This window comes from Crocodylus porosus, unplaced genomic scaffold (assembly GCF_001723895.1).
Source record: "Crocodylus porosus isolate Cpor-Errol unplaced genomic scaffold, CroPor_comp1, whole genome shotgun sequence".
Lineage (NCBI taxonomy): Eukaryota > Metazoa > Chordata > Crocodylia > Crocodylidae > Crocodylus > Crocodylus porosus.
In genome coordinates, this window is record NW_017728928.1 from 19,918,407 (window position 1) to 19,942,357 (window position 23,951).

General features: G+C 42.3%; 1 protein-coding gene across 1 annotated transcript in view; it reads right to left on the reverse strand.

Annotated features, from left to right (window-relative positions):
* The window catches only part of NTN1 (netrin 1), a 229,993-nt gene that overhangs the window by 204,841 nt on the left and 1,201 nt on the right, over positions 1-23,951 (reverse strand). The gene's annotated exons all lie outside the window — the stretch shown is intronic.

Below are 23,951 nucleotides of genomic sequence, written 5' to 3' on the forward strand. Positions count from 1 at the left end.
TTAGATTTTGCCTTGAATCATAAAAAGCACCTGAGTTCAGAATCTAGCTTCACAGTGTTTTTTCTTGTTCATGGTTTCTTGTACAAAAACGGAACTTTTAACAAGACTCCTGCTCCAAATAATGCACATTTTATTTCCAACCAAAAAATGAACAAACAAAACCTAATGATTTTTTTTCTTCACATTTTTGCTATAAATTCTTCTGTCAACAAAGAATCTATAAAATTAAGCATTCCTATAAACATGGCTTTTCTGTGGAAGAACTTGGAGTGATCACATCTGTATAGAAACACACAAAGAATAAAATCCAAGTGCTTGATATGATAATCCAAGGATAATGAGAGCCCAGACCCCTGGGAGTTTGATCTTTTGGAGAAGAGTTGCTACCTATAAACTTTACAGTTAGTTTTTCCTGACTGCTGACCTCTCCATTATTTTGATAGATAGATAGATAGATAGATAGATAGATCCCTGTATGTAGATTCTTCTTCCAGTCAAGTCCAAGCACCATATAATTAACAAGGAGCCTTTCAGCAATAATGAACATGCAGTTATTCTGCTCCTCAGAGCAGAGCCAGGGTGTAGAGCTCAGAGATGCATTGGAAATCCCACTAAACTGAGGCCTTTACTACACTTTTTTTTTTTAAAGAAACAAAACATTTCTATGTAGTCCCAGCATAATATGCCCCATTCGACAGCTCTTTCATTAACAATTCTGCAAGTCTGTTTTTAATCCTGGGGATTGCTTCACATGCATTAGGTCCCCTCTAGCTACCAAACTGTTAGAGCTGTTGTTCTAGCACAGTAACAGTTTCAACACTTACACAAAGCAGCAATTTTTTCTTCAAACTATCCTACACATGAACCATGCACAAGGCTCTCAGGCTGGTAGAAATGTATAAATGAGAATACAATTCAGTGCAAATTTTGAATCAAGGTGTCCATTTCCACTATAATGATAGTTATTTTAGTAGAGCTCATTAATTATTTATTAAGAATATATTTATGATGATTTGGTTCTTTTTTTGGTTGGCAAATCATTCATGAGATGGTCTTGATTCCCTTTCAACACATTTAATAGCCATAAAGGTTCACTAGGTAATTTCTTGTTAGTCATTTCCAATGCATGGACTATTTGGAAATGGCTCACTACAACTGTTCGGTATTGTTTATGCTGTTTCATTCATCATCCAAAACATATGCTATTGTTCCTGTCTTTTTGTTGAAACATTTCAAACAGGAGACTAACAAATAGCAGATTTTGTTGCTCTTTCTAAGTCAGCCCCTAATTCCCTTGCTCAGTTAATAAAATGAGCTCCAAGGTGTTGCTGGTTCTCAGTCCTCTGTGTCAGCATACTGCTAATTGGTATGGCCTCTTGGGAACACACTCCAAAAGTTAATGGCCCAGATCCTTAGCTCCTGTGAACTGACATATCTCCACTGAAGCCAATAATCCTCTTTCAACTTATGCCACTAGCAATCCAGACAAACATTTTTAGGTTCTTTTATTTTTTGTATCCAACTTTTCACTAGAAGCCCTAGAAATGAAAGTGTTAATACAGTTTAGGAACTGCTGTTTTCACACCACTGTTCACTAAGTCCAGATGCATGAAATCTAGTGAAAAAAATGATCCAGTTACAAGCCAGTTAGATTACAGTCTCTAAAGCTGATGGCACCCAAATTTCAGAGGCATTGATCCCCAAAGGTGACAGGCTCTGTGGAAGGGGGTAGAGCACTAGATGTGATGTACCTTCATTTTAGCAAGGCTTTGACACTGTCTCCCACAATGTTCTCAAACTAAGGAAATGAAGTCCAGATGAAAGTACTATAAGGTGGATACAAAAGTGGTTGGACCGTTGGGCTCAACAAGCAGTTATCGATGGCTCAATGTATAGTTGGGGGGAGGTATCAAGTGGGGTTCCCCAGGAATTAGTTCTGAGTCACATATTATTTAACACCTTCAATAATGATTTAGAGGATGGAATGAGTGACCACTTAGAAAATTTGTGGATAATACCACGTTGGGTGAAGTTGCTGACACCCTGAAGGGTAGGCCTAGGATCAAGCAAGACCTGGATAGACTTGAGAAATGATCTGCAATCAACCTGATGAAATTCAAACTGGACAAATATATAGTCCTACACTTAGGGTGGAATAAGTGCATGCACAAATACAAGCTGAGGAATATTGGCTCGGCTGTGGCACTGCAGTGAAGGACCTGGAGAGTACAGTGGACCAGAAGCTGAATTAGCCAACAGTTTGCTCTTGTTGCAAAAAAAAGCCAACAGCATACTAGGTTGTATTAATAGAGGGTGTCACTTGCAATGAAGGTAAGTGATTCCTCCTACTCTATTCAACACTAGTGAGACCTCACCTGGAGTACTGTGCCCAGTTTTGGGCCCCACACTTCAAGAAAGATATGGGCAGATTAGAAAAAGTTTGGCAGAGATCAACAAAAATGATTAGAGGTTTGGGAAACATGATTTATAAAGAAAGGCTAAAACAATTAGGATTATTTAGTGCAGAGAAGAAAAGACTATGGGAGGCCTTGAAATACCTGAAGGGCAATTATAAAGAGGATGGCAATAGACTATTCTCTTTGGCCACAGGGGCTGGGACTAGGAACAGTGACTCAGAGCAAATGTAAATTGGAATTTAGAAAGAACTTCATTACTCAGAGCCCTGGAACAGGCTGCCTGAGAGGCAGCAGGTTGGACAGACATTTGACTTGACATTTTAGTCAAGGATGATTCTGCCTTGAGCAGGGGGCTGGACTAGGTGATCTTGTGAGGTCCTTTCCAGCCCTACTTTCCTACGATCCATCCTAATGCTGAAGCTTCCAGTGTCCAGTTAACCTGAATGAGGACTGAAATACATAACCAAAATGTAAAGGCAAAACACTAGATCTCAGTGCAGAACTACTGCTGAAACAGTAACTGAGTTACAAAAACAAACAAAACCCCATTTAAGATTGTTTTGTTTAGCCCCCTTTGTCCAGTTTCGCTTCAGCATGAAAGCCGCTCTTTAAACTTCAGCACTTGCGTTGGAACCAGCCGAGTATCCGATCCACGGCGCGGCACTGAGAACTGTCTCATGGAATGTTTGCACAGTTCAATCACTTCAAAATATTCAGTAGGGTGTCCCTCCTCGTCCCCTCCCACGACTCTCTGCCCAGGATCTAAGGGTAGAAAGTACAGGGCTGGAGATACTGGTCCACAGAGCTATTGTGTGCAAACACAGGCTGCTGTTTGTATTTGCCTTCACAGTGTCAGAACTCAATTGTGCAAAGTGCAATGCCTGCTGCCAGTCTGCTTTCAATATCCGCTCATCCAGAGAGACGCTCCCCACTCCCTTTTCTCTTTGAAGCAAAGTGATTTAATTTCATGAGACTTTCAGTAATCATGTTACAATCTCAAACATTAAACAGAACTGGCTCCCTATTTCAGGGAACGAAAAGACAAAGTAAACAGCCTGGCTTGGGAAAACCAGCAATACAAGGGAAAACAAAAATTCTAGCAACTGCCTTACTGGTTATATGTTGGTACCAAACCATGACAAAAAATTGCAGCCAATTACCAACCATTTGATAACAGGGAAGTTGGCCTGAGCAGGGTCAGAGGATTACGCTCTTCAAGTCAATCACCTGATTTCACAGGAAGTTTGTCATGCAAGATTAGACTTCATTTTTAAAGGCAGCTCTTTTCCTGCCCTAACCATAATCTTTTCCTTGTGTCTACCCTCATTTTCTCTCACCTATAAACACTGAATAATCCATTTACAGTATATTTATGACACTGTAAAATCCACCAAAAGTGAATTTGCTTCTGCAGCAAGTTCATCACAGCTTTTTTACAGCTCAGGTGCCTTCTAGCTCATAGGTTATTTATACAATAGTAGTGGTAGAATTGAGATCGAGGTCTCATTCCACTGTGCACTGCACAAGCTCTTGTAAGAAATGGTCCCTGCACTGAGGAGATTATAGATTAGAAGAACAGGCAGCAAAATCTGAGAGAGCTGAGATATACAAGTTACATACTTGGCTCCTGATCACATCTGCAACATCTGTGTCATCACTAGGAATTGAACCTCTGAGCCCCAGATCAGTTCCTCGACCACAAGACCTTTCTGCTTTACCTGCCTGGCAAGCTGCTGCCCAGAATGCCAGTATTCCCAGGCTGAGCCTTGACTCTGCACATCCAGGATGGTCCTACACAGACCCATTGTCTAAATTAAAAAATAGCAACTCCATGACTCCATTACTGAAAGCAGTTCTGGGAGTGTCAAGAACACATTACCAGTAAAATGCCATGTTTGACGAGACCACTCTGGATCTGGCTGGTGCTGGGAGGGTTATTTTGCTATTCAATTCTAATATGTTCCTACTAGCTGGAAGACACCAAAGCCTCCTCTGTTTGGGTTTAAATACAGTTTGTAGCTATGGGAAGAGCAATGAAAGTATATGAAGAGAAAACAGGGTGTGGGGATCTACAGGGACATGGTTTACAGGCATCTGTATTATGGGCCTGGGGGAGTCATCTTTTCCTCTGTGGATTTTCAGAACAGAACAATGAGTTCTATGCAGACTACTCAGGGCCTGTGAATTTAAAGCTGCTCTGGTCCAGGCGATCTGCTGTGACATGAAACACAACAAAGCATGCATAATCTCATATCAAATATCATTGTATCTTATGGGTAATTATATAAATTGCAGTTTGGCCAGTACATTTAATTCTTTTCTTTTCTTTTCTTCTCTTTTCAAACCCATATTTTTTGTCTATAAGGACATGGGCAAAGATCCAGCAGTGTTAAATAGCTGGGAGGGACAGAAAAGAGGAGACTGATGCACACAGTGTGCAGAAAAGAGAGAGAAGCAAAATCTGGCCAAATGGGATGGTATAAGGAGAACACAACACTCTCAGAGGACGGCAGGAACAGGCAGAAACCATACAGTTATATAGATCAGATTTGGAACAGAAACCCACACTGGCAAAGGGCAAATCAAGCCAACTTGAACTTAGGAAACCCCCTATACATTCCTGGCTCTGCCATGGATTTCCAGTATGAACTGCAGCAGTTCACTCTGATGCGAGCTGTGCCTCAGTCCTCCCAACTGTAACATGGCATAGTAATGTTTCTTTTCTCCCATCCATTGTGTGTTTTGTCTGCTTAGTAAGAATGGAATCCTATTTTACTTTACACACCTAAATGGCAGTTATACAGGTGCATAACTGCAATTTTTGGCACTTACACACAGTTGCAGATCTTATTTCATCCTGTGGCAAAATAGAATCTGCGTGCATTTCAACTGACGGCAAAATGGAGGAGGGGGAGGCACTCTTATCTTCTGTCCCAATAGCCTAGTGGTTAAGGCACTTATTCAAGGATCAGAAGGGTTACACCCTTACATCCTCTCTCACTCATAAATGGCTTGAACTTGTGTCCTAGCACAGTGCTCTGGGTGTCGGGCCATAGCTTGGGTATTATCTAGCCCCCTTCTTCCAGCCTTCCTTGTGTAACTGCCCCTCAGGAGTGTAAAACAAAATAGGATTCTTCCCTAAATGTCTACTAAAGCCTCTCGACACTGCCACTGAAATATTTTATTTTTGTTGTTGCTGTTAAGTGTCCATGTAATAAAAAAAAAATAGTTGGCATCATTGGCATAACAGTTCTTATAATCAACTGCACCAACAAGCTGTGTATACTCCTAACTTATATAATACTGCAACCCTATTTTTTAGCCTTTGCCTGTCCTCAGCTCACCTTCTTCCTGATTGAAAACTTATTATTGTCCACCTTACAAGAATGTCTACAACTGCAGGTAAGGATGTGACTGCAGTGCAGTGTAGACTTACCTGTACTAGCTTTCAACTATCTAGCCTGTGTATCAAGAACACTCTAGGTGTGGCAGCAGAGAGCTCAGTGTAGGCTAATTTACCCTGCGTATTGTCTCATCAGTCAGGGGATGGCTTCTTGAACAAAGTCTGGATACTGTCAGATGCTTGTTCACTTGTAGGTAGGTATTACCATAAGACTCTTAGCAAATGATGAGCCCATACACTCTCTGCTGACTTCTACAAGGCAGACTAGGCCTGGGTACGATTTGCAAATCCCCCAGTGCACAGAAAGCTGGGTGAGACTTGACCAGTTTTTGCAAGACTTTTAATTATCCTTCCTGCATTAAGTCTACTACCATTGCTCCAGGGAGACTGTTTATACCAGATCTACATTATTCGCAATACAGACTGAGAGCATCTTCAGTCTAAACCAGAAGTATAGTGGATAATATTTTATAAGCTCTCTGAGGACTCCCTAGGCATATCTGTACCATTTCCATGCCACACATGAGAGTACTGCCATGAAGCAGGCCCTTCTTCTTTCCTTTTCTGCACATGCCAAATCCTGGAAATAAGGTAACCACCTTACAGTGGCATTGACTGTGTCAGTAAGTAAGTATCCCTGAGACAGAGCTGCTATGATCAGCACTGAAGCATTTGCTCAGGAATCTTAGATTAGGTTTAAAGCTTTGCAGTTGACCTACAACACCTATTACCAGTTTCTATGGACTATTGTTTCTTAAAGGATCAGTGAGTGATCTCTGAAAAGATGAGGTTCTTATTGCCTAACTGCTAAACCTAACAGGAGCACATCTTGTTTCTACTTAGGTAAGTGGAAAACTCACTGAAGAATCTGAGACAGAGAGACAGTAACAACTGTGCAGTCAGTGTCTCATGCAAATGTGGCCAGTGATATGCAAAAATAGACTTAACTGGTTAAAATGAAATGTGGAATGAATAATTTCAGTCAGCATGACTGTTCCTTCATTTTATGTATAAGGCTGTTTGATATTAAGGAAGTAAATGCTATGGAAGTATCATAATGGTAGGTTGCCTGTACTCTCAGCTGTATGTCTGCCACACCTGTCAACTGCACTGGAAGCATGTGTGCAATGATCATGAGCAGAGAAAAAACAATCAGGAAAGTGAACAAATAGCTCCAGGTAAGGGTTGCAGCCTAGCATAATAAAGTTACTGGTGTTTGAAGCAGCTTGTTTGTTAGCTTTCCTCATGTAGTTTTTTTTCCCATGTCTGATTCCCATCTAGGGATAGCAGGTGTCAAGTCCTGGAACTGTCTATATATGCAAGCAACTGGGGAGTGAACTTTTCTGGCTATTGTACAAATTTACACAAATCAATGTGTTTATGTCTCTGTCTATGAGTCAACCAAACAAGGAGGGAGAATCTTATTTCGAATTCTAGCCTCTCCACAAGACAGATCAAAAAGAATCAATTTACTGTAAAAAAAAGACAAAAATACCCCATTTACTCATGCATATTTTGTCCTCCCACTTTGGTGACTCAACAGCTAGTCTACACCTTGGCTTATTGGTTTTGCCAGGGAGCCTTTTAAGCTGATGATGTTGGCTCATGAGTCAGTGGGTCAATAAGTATTAGAAGTGTGTGCGTATGTGTTTATGCCCTTCCTACTGTACAAGTGAGAAGATGGCAGCTTTTCCTCTGGGAAAGAGGAAACCAATCTGAAAAGCTGACGTGACCCTCATCCCAAGGGGAATTTGCAGGCTTATCTTTCTGCCCATGCATCTCGTCATTACAATACCCTACGTAACAAAAGTCTAGGGAAGAAGCCAAAGACCTTTTCTTACAGCTCATCGGATCAACTGTCCCCTAGCTTTGGCAATTACTCAACCTCAAATTTCATGCCTAGTGGGTTAGAAGTGGAAACACTTGACTCACCAAAAACTTAGATCATCTTCAATAAAATCCATCTTCTGGAGATGCTGAACGCACACCTAATCGTTGTGATATTTACCAAAGGTGGCCTGAGTGCAGTGCAGTCCAGGGAGATCACGCTTTTCAGCTCTTTTCTTCCATTTTGGATGTAAGAAAAAACTCTAAAATGTCATGCATGCAACTAGCCAAATTCATTCTCAGGCACAAATCCTTTGGAGGTACTTATGAGTCAGGTGTGGAAGGAGTTACGCTAACATGAGGACACACTATTGCCTGGCTTTTGCAATGGCACATATGGATAAAGGCAATGCATGCACTTTACACTAGTTACCTGGATCATGAGCAGCTGTGTTTCAAGCTGTACTGGTGAGTAGGAGGCAGGGTTTGAACTACACTCTGACTCTTGGAGAGAGTGGTGTCTGTGGCAGTGGCAGCCGGAAGCAGCAGTGGCTGCTGCCTAGAAAGGTGTGGGACAGGACAGGGGATTTCGTCTCTTGGGGGAGGTTTACGGGGGCTCAGCCACTGCATATTTTGAACCCTAGTAGGAAGGTAGGGCTCTGTCACCCCACAATGCTGACATGCCTACAGTACTGGTGCATCAGACAGCCTGCATTTGAAAGGTACAGATTTGGTGCAATTCACAAACTCGCTGGAAAAATTAGCTGATCTAACAGTCCCTTCTGGCCTTAAATTCCATAAATCTACAGCATATTTTAGGAGCTTCACATGTTTCTTATGACAAAGTAAAATACAGTACCATTGTTGTGGTTGTAATGGTGCAGGGAATACACAAGAAGCAAGATTTATTTTGTTTTCTCTTTACCAGACTAACTGTACACCTGGGAGAGATGAGACAAGCTTTCAGGCACAAAATGCCCTTCCTTAAGGGTGCACTTCCTGAGGAAGTGCATGTTGGGCCTTTAAGCTTGCGTAACATCTTTCCAAATTATAAACTTGGGCCAATAAATGACATTGGCAAAGAAATTCTGCTTCTAGAGTAAAATAGAGTTTGTTTTCCATCATTCTCAATCACTGTGACACTCTTATGAAAGTTATTTTCTGACATTCCATTAGTTGCAAAATCATTTGAAAGCTTGAAAGTAAAACTCCTGTCTCTACATAATGTTACTCTTACTCATTTCAAAGAGACCGATTTGACATTATTATTATTATTTTGTATTTGTTTCTTTGTTTCCTTACTGGCATTAACAGTGATGCCATGTGAGCTCTAAAAACACTGTTAATTAATTGTAATTGTCTATAGAGAGGAATCTGAGTCCCCAGTTTCATATCTGGATCCAAAGTTTCCCTAGAGTGCTGTTCTGATTCAGAGTTCTGGTTCAGGCTTATCTTAAACTGTAGAGCCAAGAGAGAGAACAGAAGTGTTGTTTTGCAAATGGGTAGACAATAAAGAAATAGTCATTTTTGAGCCACTTCTTTGTTACATGAATCCTGTCAAAGGTAAACCTTGTCAGCCGTTCCTACTTGGCTTCATAACATGTTTGTACTGAAATTAATATTTTTCAGAAATGACCCTTTAGGGGATTGTACCCTGTAGGCGCTTTGGACACTCATGTGATTTGAATTATAACTGAATATTCATTGGTTTTATGAAATCCTTTGGGAGACCTTAAAAGATTTGATATGCTAAGGTATTACATTTTAAATCAGAACGGTTTGATGCTTGCCAACCATTGTGATCCCATTTTATTAAGATATATATTTTGTTTAGGGTGCCATAATATATAATATTACTAAATAACATTAATTTGTTTTTAAATGTGAATCTTGTCCCAGGTTGGTAGTGGTAGAGAATGATCTCTGTCTGCTTTCCACAGAAAAGTTATAGTGCAAACAGCAGGAGTTCAAACTTCTTCATGCTGCCAGTGTACCAGTGTACTTCAGTTCTAGTTCAGAGCAGGGTTAGTCTGACCACCTAGGCATTTACATTGTTTTTATCACTGTAACATTGAGTATCTTTGCCATATTAGTTTATAAATGCCAATATCAATCTATCTGTTTTTAAACTCAACTACCTTATAAAATTACTGGGGTGCTCTGGGAGGAGTGTTAAGGCAATATAAAAGTACATCCCTCTGACTTTGCTAGTGAAGGGGGGGAAAGATATACTAGAAGAGACTGCAGTGAATATTATAGTCCTATGATTCCTGGAACTGAGCTCTAGCTGTAGAACAGGGATGTCCAAGTCTAGGAGGCAACAGGAAAAGTCAATGAGACGGATCATGCCAGAACCAGAATAAACATGATTAGTTACGAAGGGCTAAATCCTATTTCACTTGTCATGCCTAAATGCTACATACATGGCCACATAACTGCCATTTTTTGGTATTTATAAATGGTTCAAGATTCTATTTCCCCCTGTGACAAAGTAGAATCATTCTGCATGAAATAAAATGAAAGAGGCTTCCACCTTTGCACCTAAGAGCCCGGTGGATAGTGCACCTGCCCAGAGAGCCAAAGAGATGGATTCTGGGTCCCCCTTATCCAGAAAGGGCTTGAAACTGCATATCCTGCTTCCCAGTAAAGTGCTCTAGCTACCAAGTCATGGGCACCTGTCTCGCCCTCCTCTTCAAGCTGGCCCACTCTATCTCACATTGAATACTCAGTGCATGAACAGCACTGGGACAGTTTCTGAGCCACAGTTCTTTGGCTTGTAATTCTCCTCTGGGCCCCACATATTTCCCTTGCTTGTCTGCTTTGTGGTCCAGCTATAAAAAAAAGACTGGAAAGAGGCTTGGGTGATATCTAACCTGCAGTCTGGTGGCTAGAGAACTGGGCTGGAAAATAAAAGGTGCAGGTTCAACCCTGCTCTGGGTGATTGAGCAACTGCCCTAATCTCTAAGCTATTGGGTAAAAGATGGGAAGACCTTCTTTCCCCTCAGGCTGGTAGTTATGACTTTTCTGCAACAAAACCCTTCCCCTGCCTTACACAAGTACCTGCTTGATTCTGACTTTCCCAAACCATACCAGCTGGAGCACCACCCTACTGAGCCTACTCAGTAGGCCCATATAGGACCTATGCACACAGAGCTGAATTGCGAGCTGCTTGAAGATGTCAGAAATGGCAGTAATGTGGCTGTGCACGTGCCATGTAGGCATACAAAGTGAAACAGGATTTAGTCCCAAATGCCTGCTCATTGGAACAGAGTTGGGACAGCATTAGAGAATTCAACTCTGCCACCTGCCATTCTGAGAAGACAATTGTGCATATCCTGTTCATGAAGTTGAGAAAATACGTGTATTGGAAGTAACGCGTGGGTGAAATGGAACATCCTCAGGGTGCTAGCTGGATACATCCTCACCTGGGATGCCAGTTGTGCAGCAGCCCAAGTGAAAGCTGTAAGCCAAATCTTGCCCTCAGCTTCACCCATGCAATTGGAGTGAATGTAGATGGGACTGCACAAATGTAAATAGAAGCAAAATGTAATCCTGTATATTATGTAACTTCCTTGGTTTATTATGACAATTTTCTATGCAAACAGACACTCTGATCCTACAAGCCTTTATACTGGGTTTTAAGAGTGTTTGTGGATGCAGATATTCCTGTGCTATCACATAGAGGCTTATCAGAGGTGCAGTGTCCTGTGCCAGACACAGATTCTGCTATTTAGTGCTGAAATCTTTCGGAGGACGGGGCAATTCCCTCATGTTGAATTATTTGAGCAATACCACAATGTGCTTCTTCTTGGCCCTAGCTGATATCTGGGCATTGCTAAACCTTACAGTTTGTCTCTGATGAAATCAATGAGAGTTTCTAAAGCCAAAATGAAGAGGAACAGATTTACTTTATTTAATCACTAAAACACATAATATAAATTAATTCAGACCCATTGTGTTTAGAGCAATGAATTTCTTTTGCATGTTAACAGAACTGGGAAAATGTTCAGCATTATAAGGAGGAGGATTAGTGCCAACAGTTAATAAGCATTTTCTGTCCTTATTTTCTTCTCTGGTGTTTCATCCTGAGTTGGTTTTTGAGTTGGGCTAGGTTGTTGCTGGGGTGCACTCCACTCCAGGCAGAAATGAAGCTGTGTCAGCAACTGCTTTCTAGACAGCGTCGCTGACTGTTGCATTTTGGAGAGCCCTTTCACCCTACCTGGGACTAGTTTATATCTTCAGTTTGCAACATCTGAAATATGAAGTTATCCACACAATTTTAGAGGAAACCTCCCTGACACCCAACAAAGTCCTATTCCTTTCCTTGTTTCAGTAAAGAACCAAAGCCCTGCTTCCCACAACTGACCTTAAAGGGAAAGAGTTGGGATACCTCAGGGAAATAAGGTAGGGCTTGTATTGTTCAAGGATAGACAGCATAAGCCCCAGAAGCATTTTTAAAGAAGAATCCCTGATAGTTACCAATCCTAAGACTCTTACTCAGTCTTTGCTCAGTCTTCACATAGGCAAAACTTTCTTTGTAGTCAGTGGGAGTTTGCCTTAGTAAGGACAGTGAAAACTGAATAAGGATGTCATGCTTTGGCCCAGAAAGAGGAGGGCAGAGATTAGCCATGGACAAACTAAAGAGAAGGCAAACCTCCAAACCAGAATGCCAAGCCTGGTTTTGTTTTAGCCTTAACTGCACTTTTTTGTTTGTGTAAAAACCTTTTTGTTGGAAATCAGTTTAACTTTAAGCTTCCTGAGAATAAAAGCCTGTGAGAAAGCTCTTCTCCTGCAAGGATCAGTTGTGAGACTACAGTTAGAGACTCTAGCTCTTATGGGCCCATATTTCTATGGATACTGCCCTCCATCTGGTCCTTGATAACAAAACCATCTGCATTTATTACAATTCCTCCACAGTGCTGCAGAATGAACCTACCTCAGACTGAACCAGGATTCAGGGCCAGATCCTGGGAGGGGTTGACAAGCTGCAGTTGATGCAGAAATCAACTGAAGTTATGGGCACTTTGTACCTTGCAGGACCAGCCCCTCATTTGGCAATAAATTCTGTCTTGGAATCAATCCTAGCTGACAGCTCCTGCTGACAAACTTGAAGAGTTTGTCTGTATTTCTCCTATTCCCTGCATAATGTGATTGTAGTACTGGTGACAATTCTTTACTCATGATTTTGCTCCTGAACACCCCGTCAAAAAAACCCCAACCAACCTTATATCTGATGTTTCACCACATAAATTAAGCTTATATTGTTCATCTACACACCCACAAGCACATTACGAATATATTACCCCAAAACCTTAATTTACAGATGGGGAAACAGAGGCAGAGACAGAGGGCCTGATATTAAATGGTTGTGAGCACCCACAAATACCATTAAAGGTAAATAAAATGTGCCTCTAATAATCAGGCCATGAGCAACTTGCCCTGACTTTGGTTTAAGCTTTTTCAGTATAAATGCTACAGTTTCAAGCACAGGATACGAACATCTGCCTAGAAAGCTTGAAGACCTGTGGTCAGTCAAGAAGTGCATCCAGCTCTACCCACCTAGGGGAAAACAGCTGCTTCAAAGCTTCCCTCTTCTGTCAGCGAGTGATATCCTCTGACAAACAGGATGAACAGGTTAAAGTGCTTCTTATGGAAAATGTGGACACCTACTCCATAAATGGAAAATCAAAGAGAGTCTAGATGGCGATTGTGGTGCAATTTTTCAGACGACACATTTTGAATGATTGCCCAGTTAGATCATTTAATGGTGATCTAAAATCAATCCATGCAGCTACCCCTGAACCAGTTGAATGGTTATCAAATTTAGATATTAATCTATGAATGCTGTAACCTTAAAATGTCATACGAAAGAAAGAGAGGTGCTTCTTATCACCTCTGACCAAGTACTTTCTTCTGGCTGGAGATTTACACATCCACATCCACTGGTTAACTGCTTAATAGGTTTTCCCACTAGGACATAATGAGCTGAACACAGATTATAACAGTGTCTGACCCTAACCAAATGAATGTGTGTGTAACAAGTCCATCAAAACTCCTCCATGATGAGTACCAGGTCTACCTCCTTCTCATTCCTTTGTAGTTTGTTTCATGTGTAAAAAAGTAGCTTCTCTCTGAGCCTGATTGAAATACCATATCACCAGTTAAAGATAAGAAAATACAAAATGAAGGGCAAGAAAATGCAACAATGTCTGATTACAAGGTCTTTGCATAAAATCCTGTGAACAATTACCCTGCTGTCCACCCTCTTCGTGTCATGTGAAAGGAAGTACTATTGAATCATACAGTCATAGAACCATAGAAAACTAGGGTTGGAAGGGACCTCAGGCAGTCATCTAGTCCAATCCCCTGCTCAAACAGGACCATCCTGCTACATTTTGACTGGTCCTGTGTAACACCAGCTGATGATCCTGCCCCCATCTTCAATTCCAAGGAAAGCCTGTTCTACTTCTCTTACTGGGAAAGGAAATAGATACAACTACAGAGTGAGGGGTACCCTATAAATCACAGATTGATAGATTCATAGATGTTAGGGTTGGAAGGGACCTCAGCAGATCATTGAGTCTGACCCCCTGCCCTGAGCAGGAAAGAGCGCTGGGGTCAGACGACCCCAGCTAGGTGCCCGTACAGTCTCCTCCTGAAGACCCCCATGGTGGGGGAGAGCACCACCTCCCATTCCAGGTTCTGGCAACCCTTACTGCGAAGAAGTTCTTTCTAATGTCCAACCTAAATCTACTCTGTCAATTTGTGGCCATTGTTCCTAGATACTCTCCAAGGGTTGCCCTAGTAAATAGAGCATCTCCTATTCCTTGCTGCCCTCCCCTGATGAATTCATAGGCAGCCACAAGATCACTTCTCAGCCTTCTCTTGCGAAGGCTGAAGAGATCCAGGTCCCTCAGTATCTCCTCGTAGGGCCTTGCCTGCAGGCCCCTAACCATACAAGTGGCCCTCCTCTGGACCCTCTCAAGATTCTCCGCATCCCTCTTGAAGTGCGACGCACGAAACTGGACGCAGTACTCCAGCTGCGGCCTCACCAGCGCCGCATAGAGGGGGAGCATCACCTCCCTGGACCTGTTCATCCTGCATCTGCTAATGCATGATAAAGTGAGGTTTGCCCTGTTGATCACTTTGTCACATTGTTGGTTCATGTTCATCTTGGAATCAACTATGACTCCAAGATCCCTTTCTGCTGCTGTGCTTTATGTAGCAAATAAAGCCAGTTCCTGTGTATTTTGTTCTCACAGTCTCATGACCTTACAACGTCAAACAAAAATCTGGAATGCCATGTTGTGAGCGCTAGTATGATACACAAGAATTATATGCTGGACAGGCTGTTCCACTGCTAAATTGTCCTAATTTTCAACCTTTCCTTTTCTCATCACTGCTGCTGCTCCCTATTGCCTACAGAGAAAGTTTTGCATGTATCAGGTCTTCTAGAAATAATCACAATCATCTGCATTTAAATTGACACGTGGATACATAATTAAATGTGTTATAGTTTCAAAGCAGGTTGGGCAGGTAGCTTAGTGATTCCTTCTTGCCAAGCAGGAGTTTGTGGATCATTGCCTACGTCAGCACAGGCTATTGAGGGGGTCCTGCAGCCTGTACATCAGAACTTACTGGTGGCTACACCTCTCTTTCCAGTTTCAACTTCTCACTCTATTACCAACAAGGACTAAGAGAAAATGCATTATGCTGCTCAACTACATCCGCTCAAACAGACTGAGGAGAAGTATTATTGTAGTGAATGCTAAATACTTGTGTAAGATGATAGGAAAAGGGCCAGCTTCTCAACTGGTATAATCTGATATAACTCCACTGAAATCAGTTGAACCATGATAATATACCTTGTCTGGAAATCTATCCAGTATCTTTGTTCTAATAGGTTTGCCCTCTGAACATTTTCCCAGAAACTATCGTTAAAATAACTAAGGTCAAGTTCCAGATTTACCTGGAAAGATAGGTGCTCATTGGAAGGATTTTTGCTTTGTTATTTGACAATAGCTTACTAGTTTCTCCTACCCCTGAGCCAAAATTTCTCTTTGCCTGAGAGAAGTAGTGACTAGCAGCCTGGTCTCCCATCCAGCTGCAGAGTGCAGACCAGACTTGTGAAGGGTGCTGCGGGAAACAAGGCCATCTCCCAGAACAGTCTGCCGAGTGTAGTGAGAGCCTTCACATGTATCTTGTGCCAAATCCTGTATTTGAAAACACAATATGTTTCCTTTTTCACGCTGTGATCACAGCTGTTATTATTAAACATTCTCCAGGCATACAAAAATATAGGGTCAAAATCCGAAAGGCGCTGAGCAAGTGCCATTGACATCAGAGAGACGTGCAAGTGCAGAGTACAGTTCAAATCCTCTCAGAGGAAGCCACCACCATAGGTTGCAATGGGAACCAATTACAGAGGTCATTTTCAACAGGCTTTCTCATCCCACTGCTATCTTTATTTATCCAACAGTGTTTTCCATATCCCAGGCAACTGTGAGGGTATTTTGTTCATGTTAAAGGGAGTTATAAAAAGTGTTCTATACCAGTTCTTGCTGAATTAATCTCCAACGCTAAAAATAATGCAATGATTAAGAAAAAATTACGAAGCCAACAGGCAGTTCTTATCTATAGATGCTACTAAATCTGTTAAAAGTATGGGCAAAGCTCCCTGGTTATTTTCACCAGTGCTGTCAGAAGTCAGCAAATATCTAAGTTTAGGAGCCATTTTAATGCTGTATTCTTTCAGCTATCCCCTCTTGTCCTAAAAGACTTAGGGTGGAAGCCAACAGGCTTGGGCCAGACTAGGGTTCAGCAACGTTTTTGGGCAGAATGTCAAAAACACCCCAGCCCCAGTTTGTAAGATGTTGGCATGCCAGGGGCAGGTGGCGGGCAAGCCATGAGGGGTCTGACCCTTGTTTGTGGCAGTGCAGCCCCAGCCCCTTCCTGGCCATCTGCCGGGAGGTTCACGTGCACCCACTGCCAGCAACGAGCAGAGCTGGGGCTCCACAGACCTCAGTGCAGTGGTCTGCAGCCTCCCGGCTTCCTTCCACAGCTGCCATCTGCCACAGAGCCCAGGCTGCTCACAGCAGGTGGTGGGCAGGCTGCAAGCCACTGCACTGAGGTCTGTGGAGCCTGGCTCTGCTTGTCGCTAGCAGCAGGTGCACACGTGCCTCTGGGCACACAGTGAGGAAGCTGGGAGGGGCCCGATCCCTTTTACAGTAGCACGGCTTGGGTCCCTTCCCCACCATCTGCCCTGAGGCATGCATGCCAAGCAAAATGCCTCCATGTGCCATGCTCTGGCATGTGTGCCAGGAGTTGTCGACTCCTAGATTAGACTGATGCTGGTTGGTGCAGAACTGTTGTTCAGGGGGTGCAGAGCAGATGATGCTTGAAGAAATAACGGGTTTGAGGAGACAGCGACACTCAAAACTTTTATGCAACTACATCCTGGCATTTTGTATGCCCATTGGAATGGCAAACAAGCAACTGAGTCCCTGTGTGTACTAACCTGGGAACCAAGCCACCTGGATTGCAACAACAAATCTCCAAGCCATTTCCTTCCTCCCTATTCCCTTCCTGGAGTATATCATCTCCACACTTCTTTGCCAGTTCCATCCTTTAAAACCTCATTCTGAAAAGAGGGTCACCGGCATGAACTGTTATGCTTGGGTAGAGTCCGAATTCAAATTGATAGCAGGATCAGTCCCTCAGGGTGTAAGCTCTTTAAGCCAGGGACCTGTATTTTATACATGGAGAGTGTAGGAAACTCAGGCTCTATGAAATAATAAAGAATGTTTTTATTGTGGGAAGTTTAACTTTCCTCTAAAAATTAAACCCCCAAAACTGATATTTTTGGCCAAAACCAAAAATAGAAATTTTAAAAAATCAGTTTTAAGGGAAAAAATTGTTTTCACTGAAAATCCTACTTTTCATAAAAAAGATTTTATTGAACAAATTTAAAATAATAACAACAACAACAACCGTCCCAGGATAATTCAGGTTTAAACACAGGCAACCTAGCTGGGAACTTCTGTTTCTTGAATGCTGCTGTTGTGTGGGATTGTATTTCCTTAGTCTTATTTTCTCCGAGTGAAGCAGGCAATATCACTACCAGCTCTAGTGAGCACACTTTTCCACCATCTGCTCACTTTTCTACCATGGTCTTTTTCTGCCACAGCTTGGGCTTGTTGACCTTCCAGGTGTATTGCAAAGCCCAGTTTTGCATGCTGGAGTTTGAAAGGTGATGTGCTCAGGATGGGCAAGGATTATTAGTGAGTAAGGGGTGGCCGAATAGGATTATTATGACTTTTGTTGATGGGTAATAATATTAAGCTATATAGTCTTGATTAAGGCAATGCATGTTTTGTTGAGTTTGGAAGGGAACTTCGTTGCATTTTAATAAGCACAGTGCCTATTTGACTAAACTGAACCAACTGACTGAAACAGTCACACTTGAAAAAGTTATTTGTAGCAATGTTATCCTAGTGAAGCAGTTGCTTTCTAATAAGCCTGGACATTTCTTAGGAAAGATGAAGTGATGTCTAATCCAGAAGTCTCATGTATCTAAAAGGCATAAGCGCCTTCTGAAGAACACCTAAATGTAACAATTGAACTGTAAGGCCTGATACCCAGGAGCTGCTGATATGAACTCCGAAAGCTCTATTAGATATTGTAAACTCATTTCCTTTATCAGCAGCTAATTCAGAACAGGAAGAAAGGGTGACTGCCACACAACCTTTAGGAAGTTTGACTGTATTCAGGAATTCCCCCGAAGTATTACTATCCAGAGGGCCTTGAGCAATACACAGAGTATCGGCCAGATCCTAACACCCTTATCAGGCTTTACTCACACATATTCACTGACAGCAATTAAATTAACCCTGTGATTTATCATGGTTGTTGCAAGATTTAGCTGTATTTTAAACATGTTGTTGATAGTGCTGAAGCACAGAATTGGGAGTCAGGAATCAAGGGCTCTCCTCTAAGGTCTCTGAGATCCTGAGCCAGAAGTCTTTTAACTTCTGTGGCTATTTACGTAACTGCAAAACAGGAATGAAAGCACTCTTCGATCTGATGTTAGTGTTAAACTTACCCTACCTTTTTACAGGACTTGCACTTTCTCCTGAAGCATTTGGGACTGGCTACTGTCAGAACCAGGATACTGGACTACATGAGCAATTGTTCTGATACAGCAAGCATTTCTAGGAAACATTTGTAAAAATGCAAAAGGCATTAAGTGTCTTTGATTAAAGTACTACATACATGGAAAGTATTTCATTTTCATGGTTAAAAAAATACTTGAGATTCATGTAAATATAAATTAGGTTGCCTTCGCCTCTCTTCCCCTCGTCTAGAGAAATCACAGTATCATAGATAATTGAGGTTGGAAAGGACGTCAGGAGGTCATTTAGTATAACCACCTGCTCAAAGATGAACCATCCCCAATGACCTCATTCCAGCTAGACTAAATAATTCCAGCCAGTTTTATAGTTACTAAAAAGTTTTCTAGTCATTCTACTTTGCAGAACAAACCTAGAAAACATCATGATGATTGAGAAGAAAATTAAATCAAGTGGACTTTTGAAGTGTAAACATATAATAAGGTTATTAACATTAAGAATGTGATCATTGTTTCATTGCAAAACATAAATTCACTTAATAGAAAGTGCAAGAATTTCTTGGGGTGATATCTTTTATTGAAGCAACTACATAGTTGGTTCAATAAAAGATATCACTCTTAAAAAAATCCTGCCTCTCGCATAATTTCTGGACCATCACAGCTACAACATCATTCTTTAATGGAAAGCAGAGCTCATCTTAAGGGGGAAAAAAAAGATACCAAAAGTAGTGAGAAAGACTGGCATTTTCAGGAAGAAGAGAGAATTATCCAACGGACACTCTAGAAAGACACGTTTAAACTAGCCTTTTCTGTGTCTCCTCTGGCCTGCTGCCAGAGGTGGGAGAGAAATGTGGGTGATCACTTTTAAGAAGACAAATATTCAGTGAGATTACAAGAAAGAAATGGGCTTACTGAAACAGCAGCCCGTGGTTAACAAATATAGCGCTACTTGGTAGAAAGCAACTCCCTTTCGCCCATGGGGAACCCGGGGCATTGTTCATACTACGGTTCTCCAGATCCTGCCTTCACAGTAATGCCCCTCGGCTGGGTGGTAGCTGGAGATTCCTGCCCCCTAGGTGTTAATGAGAATCCCAGCAGCGGCTCTGCTCCAGCTGCTTTAGGCTGAGATAAATTACAGCTTCATACTGTTTACACATTTAAAGGGCATTTACTAACTTCACACTAGGGACTTGGAAATGCCCTTTCCCACTGAGACTCCCTCATTAATAATGTTGCACCTGTTAACTCCTTCATTGCTGCTATTCTTTACTGTATAAAGTGGTAAGGACTCCACACAGTGCACAGACCCAGAGAATTCAGATTTCCCCCATGATAGGAGTAAATAGGCTACACTTCCCTGTAACCCTCACATTTACAGACATGAGATAGGTTTGTTATTAGATGGCTTCCTGGCCAAGCAAAGCAGTGACACAAAACAGTCTAACTCTAATTTATTGGTTCAGCCACTTTTACAGCTGTTTGGTGTCACTGGGATGGCACAAAGCAGCCACAGCATTCTGATGAACCTGATCCATGCAGTTTGATTCTCTTCTCCCTGCTACTACATCTGCTACACCCATACACTTCCATGGACTTTACTGGGAGGCTCCTGATTTACTCTCATGTGAGTTGGATCAGAGTCAGGCTCAGAAGACTGATTTTTTCTTACCATCGCCTTTGAAGACTTGGGATTTGGTGTACACAAACAGCAATAATGATTAATTCAAATAAGTCACTTTTTACACAAGGCTAGAAAACTGTGAGCCTATAAAAAGTTTTTGTGTAGTGAATACACCCAGAGTACAGAGACAACCCTTTCCCTTTGCAGTCCTTCCTTTCCTGCTTATTAAATCTTCCTAGTATACCCATAAATTCCTTTGACCATGGATTCAATTTACTAACACAATCACAATTAAATCCTAATATTATGCTGCATAAAAGCTATTCTACTATGTTCTACAGAATTATCTTTGGTAGCAAAACATTTGAGCCTTGCAGCTGAAAGAACAGTCCAATAAAGAGCATGCTTACGCAGCTTTGTTCATGCAATTATGACCATTGTATCACAGGTACACACTAACAACAGAAAAACTGAACTACAGGGCACCAAGGAACTCATTTCACACAACCATCTTTTGTTTGTGTTTTAAATTACAGCTGTGTTATGCAAATCTGCTGGTTTCAGTCACAGGACTGATTTTCATAAACTAAAGCCCAGCCACAGGCCTAGTAAGTGCTTCCCCGCAAAGCACCTGCCTTCTAAGATTTTTAAAAATTATTCTCATCAGTAAAAGGCAAAAGTGCATATACTTCACGAGAAGTTTATTTAAACTTCAGCAGCCAATTTATGAATATAATTTATCATCTTCAAAATGCAGAAATCAGTGTTGCCTAAAATATTTTCCACAAGGGTCGAAAGACCTTCCATAAGCTCATCAGGAATAAAAATTACTATGAAAAAAGAACAGCACCATCATGTTTTCAGATGGAAATGTATACATGGAAATATGTACATGTGTATAGATTTGTAATAGACTTCACATGCCTCCATATATACAATGGGCCAGATCCTCAGGCGGTATAAATTAGTACAGTTCCAATGACAGCAAGAAAACAAGACTGATTTACACCAGCAGAAGATCTAGTTCTGTACGATCTAACGTATGGCTGAATGAAAGATTCCTGGTCTCCACTGAGGGCCATCATGCCTATAGCATGCTCTTTTGATTCACGCCGCTTTGGAATATTTCTGGAAGGAAGCCCACATTTTACTAACAAAGAATCTAGCTTTCCTATATATACCAACATCAGTAATGTTTCCACAGTTAAGAAAACCTTATGACTTCAATGCAAAAGATGGATTTGATATCTAGTTTGTCTGTTTGCCCATCTCTCTATCTGTCTTCCACCATGCATAGTGCCCACCTTGATAGCCCGGCGTGACACAACCTGTGTATTGCAAGGTGAAGTGTCTGAGCATAAAGGAGACGCGTGCCTCGACCAAAAACTAAAAGAGCTGGCAGGCGTCGTCCAAGCTGGCCCCTGTATGCTGGTTCCTGCAGCAATTCAGGGTTATCATCTCAACTTGGTCCAGCAGGAAAATGACCAAGTAGATCCTGCTCCCCTCAGCTCCTGGGTGGCACAGAGGAGATCTATGTTGTCTCAGAGAAGTCCAAGCCTAGCACATCGCAGAGGATGCTACGGGTGGCAAAGAGCAGCTGCAGCCAGGGGCAAATCAAGGCAGTTACTATGGAAGAGTGTCTCCTCCACCGCCTCCCCACAGAAGGCACAGGCTGCTGATGCCACAGATCTAAGTGACAGACAAATGTGACCACATGAAGGGCACTGAATTTTATAATAAACATTTAAAAATTCACCTGTCTCTGCCCAATTCATCAAAAGTGCAGAGAAAATATGTGCACATTTACAATATAGAACTCTGCTCAAATGTAGACTTGACATGTACAGAGCAATAGCTGAACAAACATTGTACGAAGAACATATGTCTGTAACTTGTATTCATTTTAAATGATCTTAACTGCATTAATTTTCTGAAGGGAGAGGGCTTAGTCAGCCAAAGAATTGCAGCGACTTGCCAGTACTTTTCTTTGTTATTATTCTTGATGTTCAAGAAGAAGACTAAGAAATCAAATGCTCCTTAAAGCCACATCTGATTATGATTTAAGAAAAGGAAAAATGAATTGTTCAGAGATGCTGCACAGCGTTTTTCCTATCAGCAGAGTTGCAGATATTTTGGAAGATGGGACAAGTGAGATGTAATTTCTGTGTAAACAATTGGATTAAATATTCACAAATGAGAAATGCACTAGGGAAAAGTTTCCCTCCTGCTTTAGTCGGGCTTTGGTGGCGTAGTTTCAGAGTAACTCCCTAGTTAAAGTTGAATCAATGTAACGGGGCAACTGAATCATGTCCAGTGGCTTGTGTATGGTCATTCAAAGGGATTTGAAACATAAATAAATAATACGCATAAAGCCCTTTCAGTAGCCCTCAGCTAGTATAAATCAGCATAGCTCCAAAGACTTCAGCATAGCTCAGCCAGTTTACATCACCTGAGAACCCGCAGCAGGACTGGCAAGTGCTAAAAGATACGCTCTGCTGAGAAGTGCTCTGCTGAAAGATGTTGTGATTAAATAATGTTAAATGTTAACAAGTCTTAACAGGTGAACATGAGATAGTTGAGTCTCACCCTAGTCTCTGGTGGGTACAAAACTGCCCATATGTGCTGTAAGACAAGTCCCTGGCTAGAAGACCCTAGGGACTAGACCGGTGGGGCATTCCCGTATTCATAGGGAAGTATGTGTGGTGGTGGAGAACAAAACCAGTGAAGAGGGCGTTCTGCGGGTTAGGTTAGAGCTGTTCTGGAAGCTGGGTGAGAGACAAAAGTGAAAGTCCCTTCAGGACAGGGTGAATTAGCTCAGAGGTGCAGGCGGGTGAGGAAGCTTAGGACTGCAGATATGCTAGCAGCCAGGATTAAGGGGCACTGCCAGGGCTGGGATGGATCAGGACCAGAATACAAGGGGGTGCCACAGACCAGGACTGAAGTGTGTGACCAGAGCTGTGTGGGATCCCAAGGCTAAAATAACAGGCCTGCCACAGGTTAGGAAGAGGAGCTTTGCGGAAGCGGTGGGGGTCATAAACTGAAACAGTGAGAGGCCCCCAGAACTGTCTGTGCCCACCTTACACTGGCGTAACCGTAGCTGGTGCCCTGGCCTTCTTGAACATCAAATCCACCCTGACAAGGGAAAGACGTTGAAACAGGTGAAACCTTGATACCTTCTACAGAAAAGCACCCCTGAATGCATTACCCCCCTTTCAAGGTGACAGCGACCTTTTGCCTGTCAGTCGAGGACCGGCCTCTGGGGACTCGAGGACTCTTGCTTAGGGGCTAAGCCCGGGTCTCGGTATCGCTGACAGCCGGGCGCGTCTGCATATCTGCCTCCGAAGGTGCAAAAGGATCATTCCCCAAGCACACTGCTGTTTCTCCCGTCAGCCGTGCCCTGACTCAAGTTATTAGTTACCGGCGGCGTTACCGGCAGGGACGGTGCTTCTGCACGAGACAGAAATGACAGGAGGGCACCAGCCGCACCCCGGCCCCGCTTCCCTCCCCCCGCATCGCGCACAACCGCACCAGCCCCCCCCCATCTCGCATCGAGTC